Here is a 17,398-nt window from a genome sequence, read left to right on the forward strand (position 1 = left end):
GGCTGGTCTCGAACTCACAGAGATCCGCCTGCCTCTGCCTCCCAAGTACTGGGATTAAAGGCGTGCGCCACCTTTAGGCAAGTCCCTGAGCTAAAAATTAATATGAATTCTTTCATTTAATCCCCAAAATAGTCATCCTACACATCTGTAAGCAACTGGTTGCAGGCCTTTTTGTTGGTGTCAAAATTACTTGACCTGTTGTGTAAAAGGGTTTCAGATGCAAGTATAACTTGTGCAATACTCTCAAATATGTCCAGTCATCTCTAGAAGGCATACAGTACCTAATTCAGTATAAGTGCTATGATTATTATAGTTTTGTTGTATTGGTTTTTTGCTTGTTTGGGTTTTTTTGCTGTTTCATTTTTATGACATGGTAAAACTATGTAGGTTTGGGATTGCCTGAGCTTACTGTGTAGACTAGGTTGGCCTTGAATTTGCACAGACCCACCTCCCTCTGTTTCCCAAATGCTGGGATTAAAGGTGTGTGCCACCACGGTAAAGGTGTGCGCCACTGTATTCTTTTTAGGATGATGACAAAGATAAAAGTCTGTACACATCCAATAAAGAGCTATTTTATTAAATATAAAAAAAAGTCTAGCCTACTCTGAGAGACTCTGTTACTGTTCACCAATATTCGGTCCTTTGTGCCTTTCTAATGAAAAGTAAACAGAAATATTAGGGTTACCCATGGATTAAAGCATTATTGAGTCCTTGTCTCTCAGATGGGGTGATACTGCTCCAGGTGACAGTGTTTGAACTGAGGTTACTCAAGTACTCATTACCAAGGCCACATGAATTCAAGGTTGGTTCTTGCAAACTTATCTCTTCCTGCAGCTGGAAACCATCAGACCACAGCTGTCCATCAAGCCCAGATTCTCAGTAGAGATTTACACCCACAAAACGCAATCTTGACACCTACATGGTTATCTAATGAGAGAAGGAAATGGTGATTGAACCACTTAGCTCTGAGGTTACTCACTACTGCAGTTGAATATTGCGGCTTTAACCCACATGCCAACATTACAAATTAGTAAACGTTTAAAAGTCTGAACCATCGTCTGATGAAGAGGAAACCACATCCATATACAGCACAGAGGAAATAGCAATGTCTTTTCTGCTAAGACAACCTATATCTATATCATAGGGCTAACATTTATGGAACTAATAACATACTGCAAAGTTGTACCAACATCTTCAATTTCCTGTGTATAAAATGTGAGTAAAGATATCTGTCTTCATCATTTTGATGAAACAAACTTATTAGGTAGAGTTCCTAGCACAATGCATGATGCAAAACCTGACAGTGATTATTTAGATCATAGGGTGAGTTAATGAATGCCAGCTTCCACAGCAAGGGTAGTCTGAGGATTATCTTCTCACAGTGTCTCACAGGATTCCCAGCAGATGGAGCTTGGTTTGCACACACCGTTTCCTGGCTTTCTTCTTCAATCTCCTTCTCACCTTGCTTACTCAAGTCTTCTTCTGAGGAGCCTCTCCCAAAGAAAATGAAAACATCAAAGCAAAGTCCCTGCCCCAGCATGTGTTCTAAGGGGAACCTACACTGGAGTCCATGGACACGCCCAGGAATGATCACATCTGTCTGGCAGAAGCCAAAGCCCAGGATCACTTCTAGATCTCTTATGTTCTAACTGCCAGAGAACTTAGCTGATGTGCAGTGTGGGACCAACCCTTTAGAAAAGGGGCTCCCAAGTGATTTCTAACGAATAATTCCATCTAACCTTGTGGAGTCAAATCTTATTTGTCTTTTAAAGCAATAGACTGTTACATCTTGGAACCACAATGATGTCTTTCATTATCTCTTGATTACCTTTCTCCAAACCTCTTACTACTTTGGTCCCATAACAAGCACGCATTTAATCATCAAGACTAAATTATTTTTGTGGAAACCTATTATTTTGTGAGTCAGAGATCAAAGATGTGTTATTAATAATGTTGTCTTCTACTATGGAGAGCCCTTTCCCAACAAACTGGCCTGTACATTATTACCTCATCAGTTGTCAGGGCAACCATGAGGGACCATAGAACTGGGGCCACTATTGACCACTGTATTCTTCCCCTCAAGTTCTCTCAGAGATGGAAAAGCCAGGGGCAATTTAAAATTTAAAACTTCTTCACAAAAATCAATCATGAGAGATTTTTCCAGAAAGTACTTAGAATACACCTTTACAAGGTACAATTATTCAACCAACACACATGAAAAGAAACTGCAAAATTCAACAGGAATCTATAAATGTAATCAATACATGCTGCCTGGAGGATACTGAAACAATGGAAACAAATCCCTTTGCTTTCTCACCAGCCTCAAAGGGGGAGGCTACCATTGTTTAGAGCAGCGCTTGCCAGCCTTTTCTGTGAGGAACCAGAGTGTAACTGGTAGAGGCTGTGTAGGCATCTTGCCTTTGCAGCAACTGCACAGTTTTATTCTTGAGACTGAGAAGCAACGATAGGCAATGCACTAAGTGAAGGGCACACCTCAGCAGCTGTGCAAATACCTCATTTCTGAATTCCATGAAATATCTTTCTTTTGACGTTTTTTGATAATTAAAAAATGTACAAATCGTTCACAGCTTAGTTTATATAAGAACTTGCAAAAACAGGTTGTGAGGGGAATTTAGCCTGTCATCTGTTGATCCCTTAAATGCTGAAGTAGGGTTGAACCTTTACAGCCAAGATCCCCTTATATCTCACTCTCCCCCAGTGTCTTCCTCTCAATTCTTTGCTTGCATTTTGGGAAATAAATATGTAAATATTGTAAATATACACATGCACACACACACACACTCACACAAAGCATTTTCTCAGAAAAAATAACCACCCAGTTTCAGTTTGGCTAACATTGAAAACACAATGGCTGGGAAATTTGGGCTTTTTCACCAAGATGCCTGTTGATCCATGTGTATATCAAGCCCATCCTAAAGCAAACAAAGAAACAGGAAGTTCATACTTAAGTCCAGTTAGGAACCACCTGGCTTCCAGATCACCTGCCTGGCCTCCAGTCATCTACGTGGCCTTCACATGGCCCACCTTGCCTCCAGACCACCCACCTGGCCTCCACATCACCCACCTGGCCTCCACATCACCCGCCTGGCCTCCACATCACCTGCCTGGCCTCCACATCACCCACCTGGCCTCCACATCACCCGCCTGGCCTCCACATCACCCACCTGGCCTCCACATCACCCACCTGGCCTCCACATCACCCGCCTGGCCTCCACATCACCCACCTGGCCTCCACATCACCCACCTGGCCTCCACATCACCCACCTGGCCTCCACATTACCTGGTTGGCCTCCCCATCACCCACCTGGCCTTCACATTACCTACCTGTCCTCCAGACCACCCACCTGACCTCCATATAGCCTGCCTGGCCTCCCCATCCTCCTCCTGGCTTCCCCATCGCCTGCCTGGTCTCCCCATCACCCACCTGGCCTTCACATTACCTACCTGTCCTCCAGACCACCCACCTGACCTCCACATAGCCCACCTGGCCTCCCCATCCCCCTCCTGGCTTCCCCATCACCTGCCTGGCCTCCCCATTACCTACGCAGATTCCTCTGAAATGCCCCTGGTTGTCTTTGCCTGTTGGACTCATTAAGATTCAGCGTTAGCCACAATAAGGCATAGGAAGTGTGACCACAGGCACGTAGAACACAGCACAGGGATGCATAGTTAACTGCTGTACATAAGCAAAAATGCTAGGATCCGAAGAGGAGGTGATACTTAAGCTGAGTAAGACAGCAAGGAACACTAGACATGGCTTGTTGCTGCTAACTTCCCAAGGTGACCTGCCCAGTACCCTTGTGGCTGACCACCCTTGTCAAGTCTTGTCACATGGAAAAATGAAGAGAGAAAAGCATGAGGGTTTGAAGCAAGGTCTGTCTCTTGATAGTTGGACATGTTACTCTCTGTTCTTAGCATTGATTTTATAATGTAATAATTATTGGCAAAAGTGTTGGGAAAATAAAACCCCATGTGTGAAACACTCAGCATCTTACATAGACAGCACACTAACCACAGCAATAAAAACTGAGTTTTAACAGGAATCTCTGAGAGATGGGCAAGTTTAAGTGGAAGATTCAGGCTTAACCACATGGTATGCTGGAGGTAGCATTCTCTTTCTCATACAGATTGAGGGTCCTCTTGGGTCGCTATGTACAAAACTCAAAAACCTGAATCCATCAGAGAATTTCCACCACGGATGATTTGTCTGGGTCAGTTTTAAAGAGGACCACACCAGCTTGTACTATCCCTTTTAACATTTCCGTTGAATCATTTTGGGTGAGAAAGTCTGTATCTTAAAAAATTAATTCCCTTATTATTGGTCTTTCAATTGCTGAAAACAGCTAACTGTGACATACAGGAGAGTAAATAATAATGTTTAAGTTTTGTTTTAATTTGTAAAATGACATAAAGGCCAACTTTTTAAAAGTGTTTTCATCCACAGATAACTAATATGTCATTTATGCCAGTAAGTAAATTTCTCATTAATACATTTAAATATTTGATATTGCTCCCAAGAAGCTGAAAATACTCTTAAGGTAAAAATCACCATTTTAAGGGCATTAACTATTCAGTGTGTCATTTCCAGTGAAGAAAGAGGCCATGCAAGACCCCTCAGAGCCTGGTCCTCAGGAGTTCTGCCCCACATGTCCGTTCCAGGAAAAGCCCCTTTCACTCCCTGGCTGTGTGACATTATCACAGTCTACTTTCTTGGTGACCCATAACACTAATTGGGAATTCATCTGTCTGTCAGTAGCAACAAATTTAAAAACATTTCCATACACTGTCACCATTGCAAAAGGATCTTTATGCTGACATCTACCATACAGAGTGGGAGCCTGTGCTGCACACAAATCACAGCTCCCAATCAAGAACAAGATGAACATAATCTATCAGGAAGAAAAGAGCCACATCAGTAAAAATATTTCCAAGAACGCCAGAACTGCCGCCCAGCTGAAATCTCAGTTTCTTTTTGACAGACGGGAGGTTTGTGCTAACCCCCTACACTTACCACCCACTTCCCACGCCCTGGAACACTGCAAACAAAGCTTCTCAAGTCCAGGAGCTGAATTCAGCAGCAGCTAAGCAAAAGCCACCCTACCTTGCGGTTCCTTGACTACTCAACTGCTGTCACGTTACCACAGTCTAGCCTGCCTGTGCCCTCACACCACAAACTGCACATTCAGAGCAAACTAAATGAGCTCAGTGGTATGAAGACACATAGGCTATTACCTGAAGTACTGTGTCACTGACGGAGGAAGAATAAACACACCATTTATGGTGTTATCATAAAAAGAAGTGTATTCTAGTGCAGCCCCTGATCCAGGCGCATCAAATATGATTTGATTAATTTTTATTTCTTTTTAATATAATAATTTCATGATTTCCTTAGGAATTTTATACAATGTGTTTTGATGATAATGATCCCACTCCTCCCAGTCTTTCCTTCCTCCTCGCCCTTGTCCCCTCTTCCTCCTTCTTTTAAGATGCTGTTTGGCGGCAGACATCCTAGTGTTCTGGCTCTTACCATCTGTCTGCCCCCTCTTCTGAGCTGATCCTTGAGCCTTAGGTGTAGGGGTTGTTTGTAGATGAATCACTTGGGGCAGCCACCCCATGGTCAGTTGTACTCTGCATTAGATATTTGATGTCTGCAGGTAAGTGTGGCTCTCAGCCCTCATCAAAGAACTTACTCTTTACGTTAGATGGAGGTTGTTCTAGAAGAAGCAGGTGATCAAGATCTAGTCTGATCTTCCCAACAGTGTGAAGGAAAAGATGTTAAGTTTGCCTACTCAGTCTTCACAACAGTGTAATCTAGTTCTTTGGACCGTATCCCTTAGTCTCTATCTCCCGCGGGTTTCATTTCCCTGATTCATCCACAACACAAGAAAGGGAAAAAGGCTTAAATATGTGTTATTACAATTTTCCTTCTACACTGTAGTTATCAGTCCGCAAATATGGTTCTCATCGGGGAGTTAAAGAGGTCCTCTATAAGATTGGTGCTTTAAACAGTTGGTTTAATTTGTGTCAATACTGCTATGAAAAAAAAAACCAAAAACAATCTGTAGAGGAAAGGATTTATTTGACTTATACTTGCAGTAGTAGTCAACCAGAGAGGGACGCAGGAGCTGAAGAAAAGACTGTGGAGGAGATGCTGCTCCCTGGCTTGTTCTCTGACTGTTTAGTTTGCTTTCCTATACAACCCAAGATCACTTACTGCTCACTGCACACAGCAGTCTGGGCTCTCCCATATCAGTCAAGAAAATACCCCCTCAGTCATGCCTACAACTCAATCCATCAGGGACAATTCCTCAACTGAGATTCCTTCTCTCTTCTCATGACACTCTAGTTTGTATCAAGCTGATAAATATTAGCCAGCACAGTAGCCAGCCATCAGATGCTCCCAAATTAATAATATTATCTGTCATTAACAAAGTCAGATGCTATCCTCAGCTCAACTCATGTTCTCTCACAATGTAACAGGTTGCCAGGATCACATATGACCTGGTGAGGAAGCCAAGGCCACCTTACAGCCCCGAGCCTCCTCCTCTGTTTTTAGAAAGCTGAAACCTAAGGACTAAGAGATTCCTCACCTAGTTAGCCTTTCTTTGGCGTGGAGCACACAAGAATTCTCTATGTAATGTCACCTGGATCTTCCCTCTGAAGTAACAGCTCCACAAACCCTTCCCCTGCTCATTTTCCCCTGCGAAGACACAACTTGTTGGGACCATTTGGAGTCCTGGCCTCCAGCTGCTCTTCTCTGCTAGAGATCTTTACTTTCCTTCTGATTTGAGTTACTAAAGGCTGTGTCAAAGTCGTTTACCAGCTCTGCTTCACGAACGCGTGTTGCCTTGCCTAGAGGATCAGGGGATAAAGTTTTCACCTGTTGGCCCACTTGACTGTTGGGTATACAAGCCTCCATGGTGCTATTGAATAAAGGGCTTCTTACCAGTGACTAGAGGTCCGTGTCCCTGTCTCTCTGTCTCTGTCTGTGTGTCTCTGTATGTTTCAATCTCTAGCCCCTTGCCCGAAGCTCGCGAACTGTATGGTACCGCATAGAGCGCAGACAGCGTTGTGCGCTGCAACAGCTCATCCTTTAAAATCCACTTTAAAACCAAGGCACTCAATAGTTCACCGCAAATCCCCAAAATAAATGTGGAGTCTTTCCCTTGAATTACTGCTTGGCATACTAGGCTTGATTTCCACTATCCACAGAGAGGGAGAGTTTTGTCCTATTACACTGCAGAGGGGACACCTCATCTGTTGGATGCGACAACGTCATCCCCATCACACTACAGAGAGGATACCTCACTGGTGGGGAGGGAGAGTCTCATTCTGTCGCACTACAGAAGGGTTACCTCATCCACGGAGTGGGAGAATCTCATCCCTGTAACACTGCAGAGGGGATACCTCATCCATGGGTCCTATAGGATCAGCACAGCGTCATTTGGAAGATCATTTGTTGGAGTGAATTTTAATCTTCCAAGGTGAGAATTTGGTTCTTTTAATGTAATTCTTTGATCTTCTGTCTGCTCTCCCTAGTCCTAGATGTGTTAAAGCTAAAAGATTTCTGACCACCACAATCACAAAGTATATCTATATACTTGGAAATGTCAGAAAGAGAAGGACGCAAGATCAAGAAAGAATGATTCTAGGCCTATATATATATATTGACTTCCCATCCCTGGTTATTCCTTTCCACCATTTATTTCTCATGTGGACCCTTACCGAAATCATGGGTTAAATTTTCTCCGGTGTTCCATCAGAGGCAGGTTCAATACAGCACGAGAAAGTAAAAAGAAACAAGGAAGAATTTGTTTTCATCTTGTCTTGGCTGGACTGAGCAAGTTCGGAGTATGGCTGCAAGTGGCAATTATGTATTATTTTCATGCCTTTGCTATAGTATATGTTCCTTTCTCTTGTAAAAACTATATCCTAATGTACTTTCATTGATGTCTTTAATCAAGTTATTAAGCTATTTATAATACTTAAACCTTTACAATACTTAAAACTGACTCTAAATTACAATTTTGCGTTCCAATTTTCTGTTTAAAGAAGCTTGTGATTCTGAATATTATACGATTAACCCACCACTTCACAGCTGCATTTAAGTCAGCTCAGTAAGATGAAATCCATGCTTGGTACTGTGAACTGGGTCAAGAACCTGTAGCTGGGAGAGAACTTAACTACTGTTTGTTAAGTCAACAGTAACAAACCGCCACCTACCCATCGCAGTAGATGGGTATTAATGCAGAGACCTACAAGTGGTTAACATGCAGAGAAGAAAAAAGTGTGGTCAGCTCTAATGGGTATATCTGTATTATACCCTCTTCTCCCACAGTTCAGGGATCATAGTGGAAAAGAAGTGGAAAGATTGTAAAAGCTAGATGTCATGGATATCTACAGTGAAATAATATTTTCTGAACAAGACAGTCCTATTGCATACATGAAGTCACAGTCATTGTGACAACACATACAAAATCTGCATAAGATAAAGCCAGACAAAACCCCAGCATGGAGTACAGAGGCAGTCAGGAAGCCATCATTAGCTTCCTTAGCTGAGGAGCCAATAGCCACTGATAGCTGCTGGGAGTTGGCGAGTCCATTTCCTTAAGAGATGTAGCCCCTGAGAGGCTACTCATGCTCCAGTAGATGGTCCATGCACACACTGACAGCACTAAGCAAACTCAGCTAGGAAGGAATATTGGTGGGAGACTTTGAGGAGTGAATCAGAGGGGAAAGGAATGGGGGTGGGTTTGATGATTTACTCTTTTAAGAAACAAAAATGAAATTTAAAAATAAATTTGTTGAACAGAAAAAAAAAGAAGTAACTACATGCATCTTATCAGAGCACCACAGATTAAAGGTGAATATCAACAAAAGGAGAAAGAACAGAAAACTTACAAACTCAAGGAAACCGAACAACTCTCTGCTGAATGAAAAAAATGGGTCAAGACAGAAATGAGGAAAGAAATGAAAGACTTTATGGAATTTCTTGAAAATAAATATACAACATACCCAAATTTGTGGGATCCAATGAGAGTGGTGTTAGAAAGTTCGTAGCACTAAGAGCCTACATATGCTAGCAGATTAACAGTGCACCTGGAAGCTCTAGAACAAAAAGAAGTAAGGACACCCAAGAGGAGTGGATGGCAGGAAATAATCAAACTGAAGGCTGAAATGAATAAAATAGAAACAAAAGAAAAATACAAAAAAATCAATAAAACAAAGAGTTTGTTCTTTGAGAAAATTAAAAAGATAGACAAACCCTTATCCAAACAAACTAAAAGTCAGAGAAAGAATATCTAAATTAACAAAATCAAAATGAAAAGGGTACTGAACAACAGATGCTGAGGAAAACCCAGAGAATAATAATGACATAACCCTTTTTCAAAAGATACCACTTATGAAAGTTAAATCAAGATTGGATGAATAATTTAAATAGACCTATTATCATTAGTGAAATAGAAGCAGTTACTAAAAGTCTCTCAACAACAACAACAACAAAAAAGCCCAGGGCCAGATGGTTTAAGCAGAGAGTTTTATCAGACTTCTAAAGAAGAGTAAACACCAACACTCCTTAAATTATTCCACAAACTAGAAACAGAAGGAACATTGTTCAATTCATTTTACGAGGCCACCATTATCCTTATACCCAAACCATGTTAAAAACTCAACAAAGAAAAAAGTTAAAGACCAATTTCCTTTATGAGCAGAGATGCAAAAGTAACTCAATAAAATACATGCAAACTAAATCCAAGAACACATTAAAAAGATTATCCCTCATGATCAAGTAGGCTTCATTTCAGAGATGCAGAGATGGTTGAATATAGGAAAATCTGTCAATGTGATTCACCGTATAAACAAACTGAATAAACAAAAGCACACGATTATTTCATTAGATGCGGAAAAGGCCTCTAATAAAATTCAACACCCTTTTATAATAAAATTCATAGAGAGATTAGAGATACAATGGACATACCTCAACATAATATAAACTATAGCAGGCCTATAGTCAACAACAAATTAAATTGAGAGAAACTCAAAGCAGGTCCACTAAACTCAGAAATAAGACAAGGTTGTACTTGAAGTTTAACTAGAGCAATAAGGCTGAAGGTGATCAAGGGGACACAAATTGGAAAAAAAAAGAAGTCAAAGTATCATTATTTGCAGATGATAGTATCATATACATAAGTAACCCCAAAAAATTCCACCAGGGAACTCCTACAGTTGATAAATATTTTCATCAAAGGCTGAATAAATAATAAATTCTCAAAAATCAGTACTTTCCCTATTTATAAATGGCAAATGAACTGAGAAAGAAATCAGGGAAGTTTGCACAATAGCCTCAGATAATATAAAATATCTTGGAATAACTGTGACCCAGCAACAGAAAGACCTATTTGATAAAAACTGCAAGTCTTTGAAGAAAGAAATTAAAGAATATATCAGAATATGAAAAGCTCTCCCACACTCATGGATTGGTAGGATTGACATAGTATACATGGCCATCCTACCAAAAGCAATCTCCAGATTCAATGCAATCCCCACCAAAATTCTATCACTCTTCTTTACAGATCTTGAAAGGACAATTCTGAACTTCATGTGGAAAAACAAAAAACTCATAAATCACTAAAACAATCCTGAATAATAAAAGAACTACTAAGGTATCACTGTGCCTGATTTTAGATTGTATTGCAGATTTATAAAAATAAAAATCACATGGTATTGACATAAAAACAGACAAGCTATCAATGAAATCAAATTGAAGACCCCAATATAAATCCACACAACTATAAACAACTGATTCATTTTTTTATAAAGAAGTCAGAACTACATATTGAAAAAGAAAACAGTCTTCGAGAAATGATGTTGGTCAAATTGGATGTCTGCATGTAGAAAAATCCCAATAGATAAGTTTTTATCACCCTGCATAAAACTCAGGTTAAGTATGTCAAAGATATCAACATAAAACCCAGATACACTGAACCTTATAGAAGAGAAACTGGTATATAGCCATGAATTCATTGACACAGAAGACAATTTCCTGAACAGAACACTGACAGTGCTGGCATTAAGATCAACAATTAATGAATAGGCCCTTATGAAACTGAAAAGCTTCTGTACGGCAAAGGACATCATCTATAGGACAAAGCAGCAGTCTACAGAATGGGGAAAAATTTACCAACTCCACATCTGATAGAGGACTAATATACAGAAATCTTTAATAAATAAATAAATTTAAAAAAGTTAACTAAATCAAGAAAAAGGGCCAAATAAATCAAAATAAATCATTTTCTCTAAAAAAAACTCAAGAAACTAGATATAAAAAATAATTCAATTAAAATGTAGACTATATAGAAATTAATATTAAAATATAATTTATTTTAGAATTTCAGAACAAAATTTTATACAAATGCAAGAACAACTGATTTGTCACAATGCTTTGATAGTAGATGAGGAACCAATGAAACTAGGAAATGAAGAAATCAGGATAAAAGGGACTAATTAGAAAAAAACTCATAAAAGAAGGGATCAAGCCTAGCTTTTCCACTTAGCAGATAGATGTCTCTCTACAAGTTACAGACTTTCTCTGGGCTTCAGTTATATTAACAACAAATAACAAAATAATGTTGAAGACATCCAAAGAAAAATTAAGGTGTTGTGTTTAAAGCACCCAGCATCATGCTGGCATATTCCAGGGTCCCATAAATAAGATGGCTCACTGGTGTCGTGCAGGATATCCCACCTGCCCTGTTAAGCACTGAAGCTTATCACTTGCTTGCCTCTACTGAGAGCATTGATGGAGAAAAGAAAGTGCCACCATTCAGATTCAGATACAGAAATGACTTTTATTTGTCTTACTCTAAATAAGCAAATATTTCTTGCATCCAGAATCTGAGGTCATTAGTAACATATAAATGAATGGCTTATCATCTTTCAGGAACACAGACCTGAGCCAAAGTCTAAAGAAGCATAAATAAAAGAACTAATATGATTTAAGGACAGAGTATCAAGGACTTTTAGGAAGTGGCAAGCTCTTGCACACGGCACCCCCAGTCTTCTTTTTACCTGATGTCACAGCACAGCAGCATGGTACACCTGTATGACGTCTGTTCTGTGCAACTGCCTATGAATACGAGGGGTTTTGAGATATGAAGCCCATCCTCCATTAGTGGCTAAATTTCTTACTTCACAGGTTAGTCCATGGTGTGTTATTTTTTAAAACAGTATAAAATGGACAAAATACTTGGTTTCACGACAATTTCTTGGATTTAATGCTTCCTCACAGAAGTATCCCAAACAAAATTCAGTTTCCGAATTTCACTCCTTTAGGGCTCCTGTGAGCCATCCAGGCCTGCAGAGGAAAAATCGCCTTTCTGGGTAATTGCCGCAGGCTCCCCACTAAAATCAGGCACTTGCCCAGTGCAGTTGGATATGTACTTATTCTCAGTTGCCAGGTTTTTTTTTTTTGTTTTTCTGGACCGTTTTTAAGTAGGATTGGGAAACCTGACTGTTACTGGAAGAGAAGCCAAAAATGCATGGCTACACCTATGTGGATCCCATGCTTGCTGGTGCCAGAAAGCTTGGCTTGAGTCTTGGAAATAGGGCCCACAAAATCTTTCCTAAACTAAGGGGAAAGAGTAGAGAAACCCCAGGGCCCTGGAGAAAAAGACCAATTATCCTTTGACTTGAGTTCTTTCCATGAAGTATAAAATGCTTGTGGAGAAGAGGAAATTTCAGTATACCTACTGCAATGTCGTAAAACTGATTTTCTTTGGAGGTGGTGTCAGGAACTCCAGTTGGCAGAGTGAAGTGGGAGTGTCAGGACAAGAAACTGTGCTCACTAAATGAGATGCTCACAGTATTTGAGCTGTGCAGGATAGAGATGGGGCTTGAAGACAGAAAGTGAGGGAGAGCATGGTGTGTTCAGGAGAGACCCACTTCAACAAAGCAGATAAAAGATTAGACCATTGAAAGTAAAAATGATAAAAGCTAATAATTCTGAAGTTCTTATCTGTTGACAGAAGTTTCTGTCCCATCTGGTCCTGTTCAGTCCCAAAGAAACTCACAGAGGCTTATATTAATTATAAACTGTTTACCTATTAACTCAAGTTGATTATTAACTATCCCTTACAACTTAAATTAACTCATAATTCTTATCTATGTTTAGTCATGTGGCTTGGTACCTTTTCTCAGTGAGGCATTCTTATCTTACTTCCCCTGCTTCTGTATGACTACTATGTCTCTGCCTTTCCTCTTCCTAGAATTCTCCTTTTCTGATTGCCCTGCCTATCCCTCCTGACTGGCTACTGGCCAATCAGCATCTTATTAAACCAATACGGGTGACAATTCTTTATAATAATCAAGAGCATTGCAATATCATTTCTCCTTTTCTTTCTTTTCAAAAGAAGAAGAACCCTGAATAAAATTTCCATTGTTTAGCCTTTTTTTTTTTTTGACCATTATCCCTAATGACTTGCAACCAGCATTCTAAACAAAGACAAACATCCATAATCCATTTTTGGGGGGAATGTGGGTATAGTTTTTTAGGCTACCCCCTGATGATTGGGGCCACTGCTAATCCTATGGGGACCTGAAGAAAATTTAGGATTATGGGCAAGTCCTGACTGGAGTATTCTTTGAGGTTGGATCATTTCAATCAGCTGTCCTGAGTTCTGGATGTAGAACTCAGAGGAAACTGCAAGAGAGGTGCTCTGAAATGTTGGTTCATCTGGGCCATCTATTCCCACTGGAGATTTTTCAGGGGGTCTTCCTTGATCAAACCTTATTTTTCTTAACCCAGAATGAATCCACAGCCTCTCATTTCCTGTGGAAACAAAACCTCTTCTCCAAAGTTTAAAGACTTAAATTTTGAAGTCAAGGTGGTTGGATTAATCCAGCAGCATTTATAATCAAATGTCTTTTTGTAAGTGGAGACTGTGTTTTCGTCCCTGGTTTCCCAGGCCTGAATAATCACACAGAAACTATATTAATTACAACAGTGTTTGGACAATGGCTTAGGTGTATTCCTACCTAGCTCTTACATATTAAATTAGGGTTAATTTCTATTAATCTGTGTATCACCATAAGGTTGTGTCTTACCAGTAAGATTCTAGCATTTTTCTCCTTCTACTTGACTCTACCTTCTTTCTCCTTGGTTTCAGTTTAGTTTCCTTGACTACCTATATTTTTCCCTGCTATAGGCCAATGCAACTTCCTTTTTAACCAATGGTAGCAAAACATTTTTATAGCATATGGAGGGGAATCCCACATCATCTTTTAGCATCTGTTGCTCCTTTTTTTTTTCTTACTCTATTTCATATTTTAAAAGACTTTCTCTATCCTTTTTCTTTTCTCTCCCAAGTTTGGGCATATTTTTAAACACACTGTAAACTGTTTGAAAGATTTTTTCCATCTGAATCTGTCTTTACAATATATCTCAATTTTTTTCTGACCACATGAATCTTTAATCTGCTAAACTGCATGGCTAGAATTAAAGTGTGGCTTTGGTGGCTGGTTCTGCCCACTCCTTAGCTTTCTAAGAGCCTAGTTTCATGGCAGAGGTACTGGAAGGAGTCATATTTAGGCCACTGGAGTTTCTAGGTCCATGCCACCACCAAGAAGCCTGATGTAGGCTGCTCATAAACACCATTTAAGTGTTTGGAGGCAGAGTCTTTTAAAAGTGCCCCCATGGGGTTTCTGCTGCCAATGCCGAGTCAGGAAGCCTTTCTCAAAGGATCCATGCCTCTGCTTGCTTCCAGCAAACAGTGTCTACCATAGTAAAGATGGTTACCAAGAAGCTGAGCTTGACTCTGTTCTTGTCTGTCTTGAATCTTTTTTTAATCTTTCTTAGGCTTTAGGTGGAAATTCTTGCCAAACATTTAGGTGCCATTTGTAGCACGAATAATAAAAACCCAGAGATAGATATTGTGGTTCAACCTGAAGATCAGAAAAGCAAAGCAGCCAAGCCACTAGAGAGCTCTTACCTCTAAGAAATCCTCAGACTGAAATAGCACGAGTTCCTGTCTCATCTTGGCTCATATTCCTCTCTAGTGCTGGGATTAAAGGTGTGAGCCACCACCACCTGGATCTATTTCCGCATTGATCTTGTATATCCCAGGATGGCCTTGAACTCACAGAAATCTATTTGCCTCTGTCTCTCAAATCCTGGGATTAAAGGTGTATGAGACCACTGCCTGGCATCTAATGGCTTAGTTTTACCTTCTCATCTTCAGGTAAGCTTTATTTATTAAACAATTAAAATATCACTATACTTATCATATACATGATATAATTCATGTATATGATTTATAGAATAGAATACATTCTATTCTATAAACCTATGTGCAAAAACATTTTATTTGTAAAATATTGGACCATCAGTATAATATTGTACATATAGCAATGTATTTTTCTCCTTTCAGCAACAAATAGAGCCAGAAGCACAGACTTGGACTAATGTGTAAACTGAGCAGTGATGGCCAGGAAGGGAGTCCACAATACAGTATTCTAAGGACTACCCTAAGCATCAACCTTTCATAATGCTTGGCAAATGAAAGGGTGAATTTATCTCTGTGGGTGTCAATGTGTTATCATATTGAAAACTTTTAACTTAGCTCCAAATCTTAGGATTCTGTTTCTTCAAAGTCTTCACAACCACAAACTAAATTCCACAGAGTGTTTTTAGACAATGTGGTGTGATGTGGGATTCTCCTCTGTATGCTGTGAATATCATTGGCTAATAAAGGAACTGATTTGGGTCTATAGCAGAGCTATAGGGGAACAGAACTAGGCAGGAAAACTAAACTGAATGCTGGGAGAAAGGAGGCAGAGGCAGAGAGATACCATGGAGCTGATGCCAAAGACAGACGTGTTAAAACTTTGCTGGTAGGCCATGACCTTGTGGTGATGCACAGATTAATGGAAATGGGTTAAATTAAGATGTAAGAGTTAGGGGGCTGGAGAGATGGCTCAGAGGTTAAGAGCATTGCCTGCTCTTCCAAAGGTCCTGAGTTCAATTCCCAGCAACCACATGGTGGCTCACAACCATCTGTAATGGGGTCTGGTGCCCTCTTCTGGCCATACACACAGACAGAATATTGTATACATAATAAATAAATAAATATTAAAAAAAAGATGTAAGAGTTAGCAAATGAGCAGCGAGAGCTAATAGGCCAAGCAGTGATTTAAATAATACCGTTTCTGTGTGATTATTTCGGGGGGGCTGAGCAGCTAGGAACAAACAAGTGACCTGCTTGCAACAGTGGTGGTTTATTTTCATCTTGTTTTTCTTCTAAAAATAAACTTATCTGCATTTCCTTGCATACAGTCACCTCTGACCTGACAGGCTTGTCACTGTCTGTTGGATGGAGCCTTAAGCGAGACTTTTCTGCAATCTCAAGTCAGGCTTAGTCACAGGAAGAGGCAATGTTTACACTGTGTTACCAAGTTGGAAAACTACAAAACTGATATTTATTAATGAACCAGTTGTTGCAAATGGAGGTGTGCTAGGCTTTGAAATAAAAAATGACGGTAGACCAAGGAAGAGAGAGGAAGCCCAAGCAGAATATGTCTGCCAGTCAGAAAGGAGAGGCAATCCTTTGCACGCCTACCATTTTTGTGGTACTGAATTCACTGATCTCTGCTACCCGAGACTGTGAATTGGGCCCATTGTGTCTCATCAAGGAGAACTTTGCTTTGGTGCTTCCTAACATAACACTCTAACCGCCTTTCTCTGTGGTGTGAGTCACTCCTTTAGAGATTGCATGATTGGTGATTTGTTGATGTCAGTCTATCCTGGGTAAAATCCAAGCTCTCTGAGGTCAGAAAACCGATGCTTTGGGTCCATTTCTGTTATCAGCAGCATCGAGGACAGTATCACTCCATGAATGCTTGTAAACTGGAAGAAGAAAGAAAGTTCTCACCCACTCTCTGTCCAACCAATTACCTTTTATCCTGTGAGTTAACATCAGTGTATAGACTTTCCATACAGGTAATACCTCAGTTATGAGTATAAGAGGGTACTGGGCGAAGCCCAGCTCTGCTACTTCTACAATTGTGTGCAATGGAAATTCCTGCAGAGATGGAGATATTCTGTTCAACACTATTCAACATTTGCCACAAGAACCAAGGGAGGACTTCAAGTGTTGGCTGGGCAACTATAAATTTGAATTTTTTAATTCAATTTCATTTGGATTAATTTAAAGCAGCCACGTGTCCCTAATGATACCGTACTCAAGAACACAATCTAGCTGAGCGATGCCGAGAAACATGTCTTAATCGCTCTATGTCTGTATTTCCTTTTCAGTGGAAAGGGAATAATAATAGTACCTCACAATGTTGTTAGGAACCAATCAGACAATGTGTAAAGCCCTGG

The 17,398-nt window shown here is 40.1% G+C and overlaps 1 protein-coding gene across 3 annotated transcripts in view; it reads right to left on the reverse strand.

The window, feature by feature from the left end:
* Nucleotides 1-17,398, reverse strand: part of Lhfpl3 (LHFPL tetraspan subfamily member 3) — a 399,694-nt gene that overhangs the window by 359,842 nt on the left and 22,454 nt on the right. The gene's annotated exons all lie outside the window — the stretch shown is intronic.

Source organism: Microtus oregoni, unplaced genomic scaffold (genome assembly GCF_018167655.1).
Source record: "Microtus oregoni isolate MIOR12 unplaced genomic scaffold, Mior012 000018F_ref0000195, whole genome shotgun sequence".
Taxonomy (NCBI): domain Eukaryota; kingdom Metazoa; phylum Chordata; class Mammalia; order Rodentia; family Cricetidae; genus Microtus; species Microtus oregoni.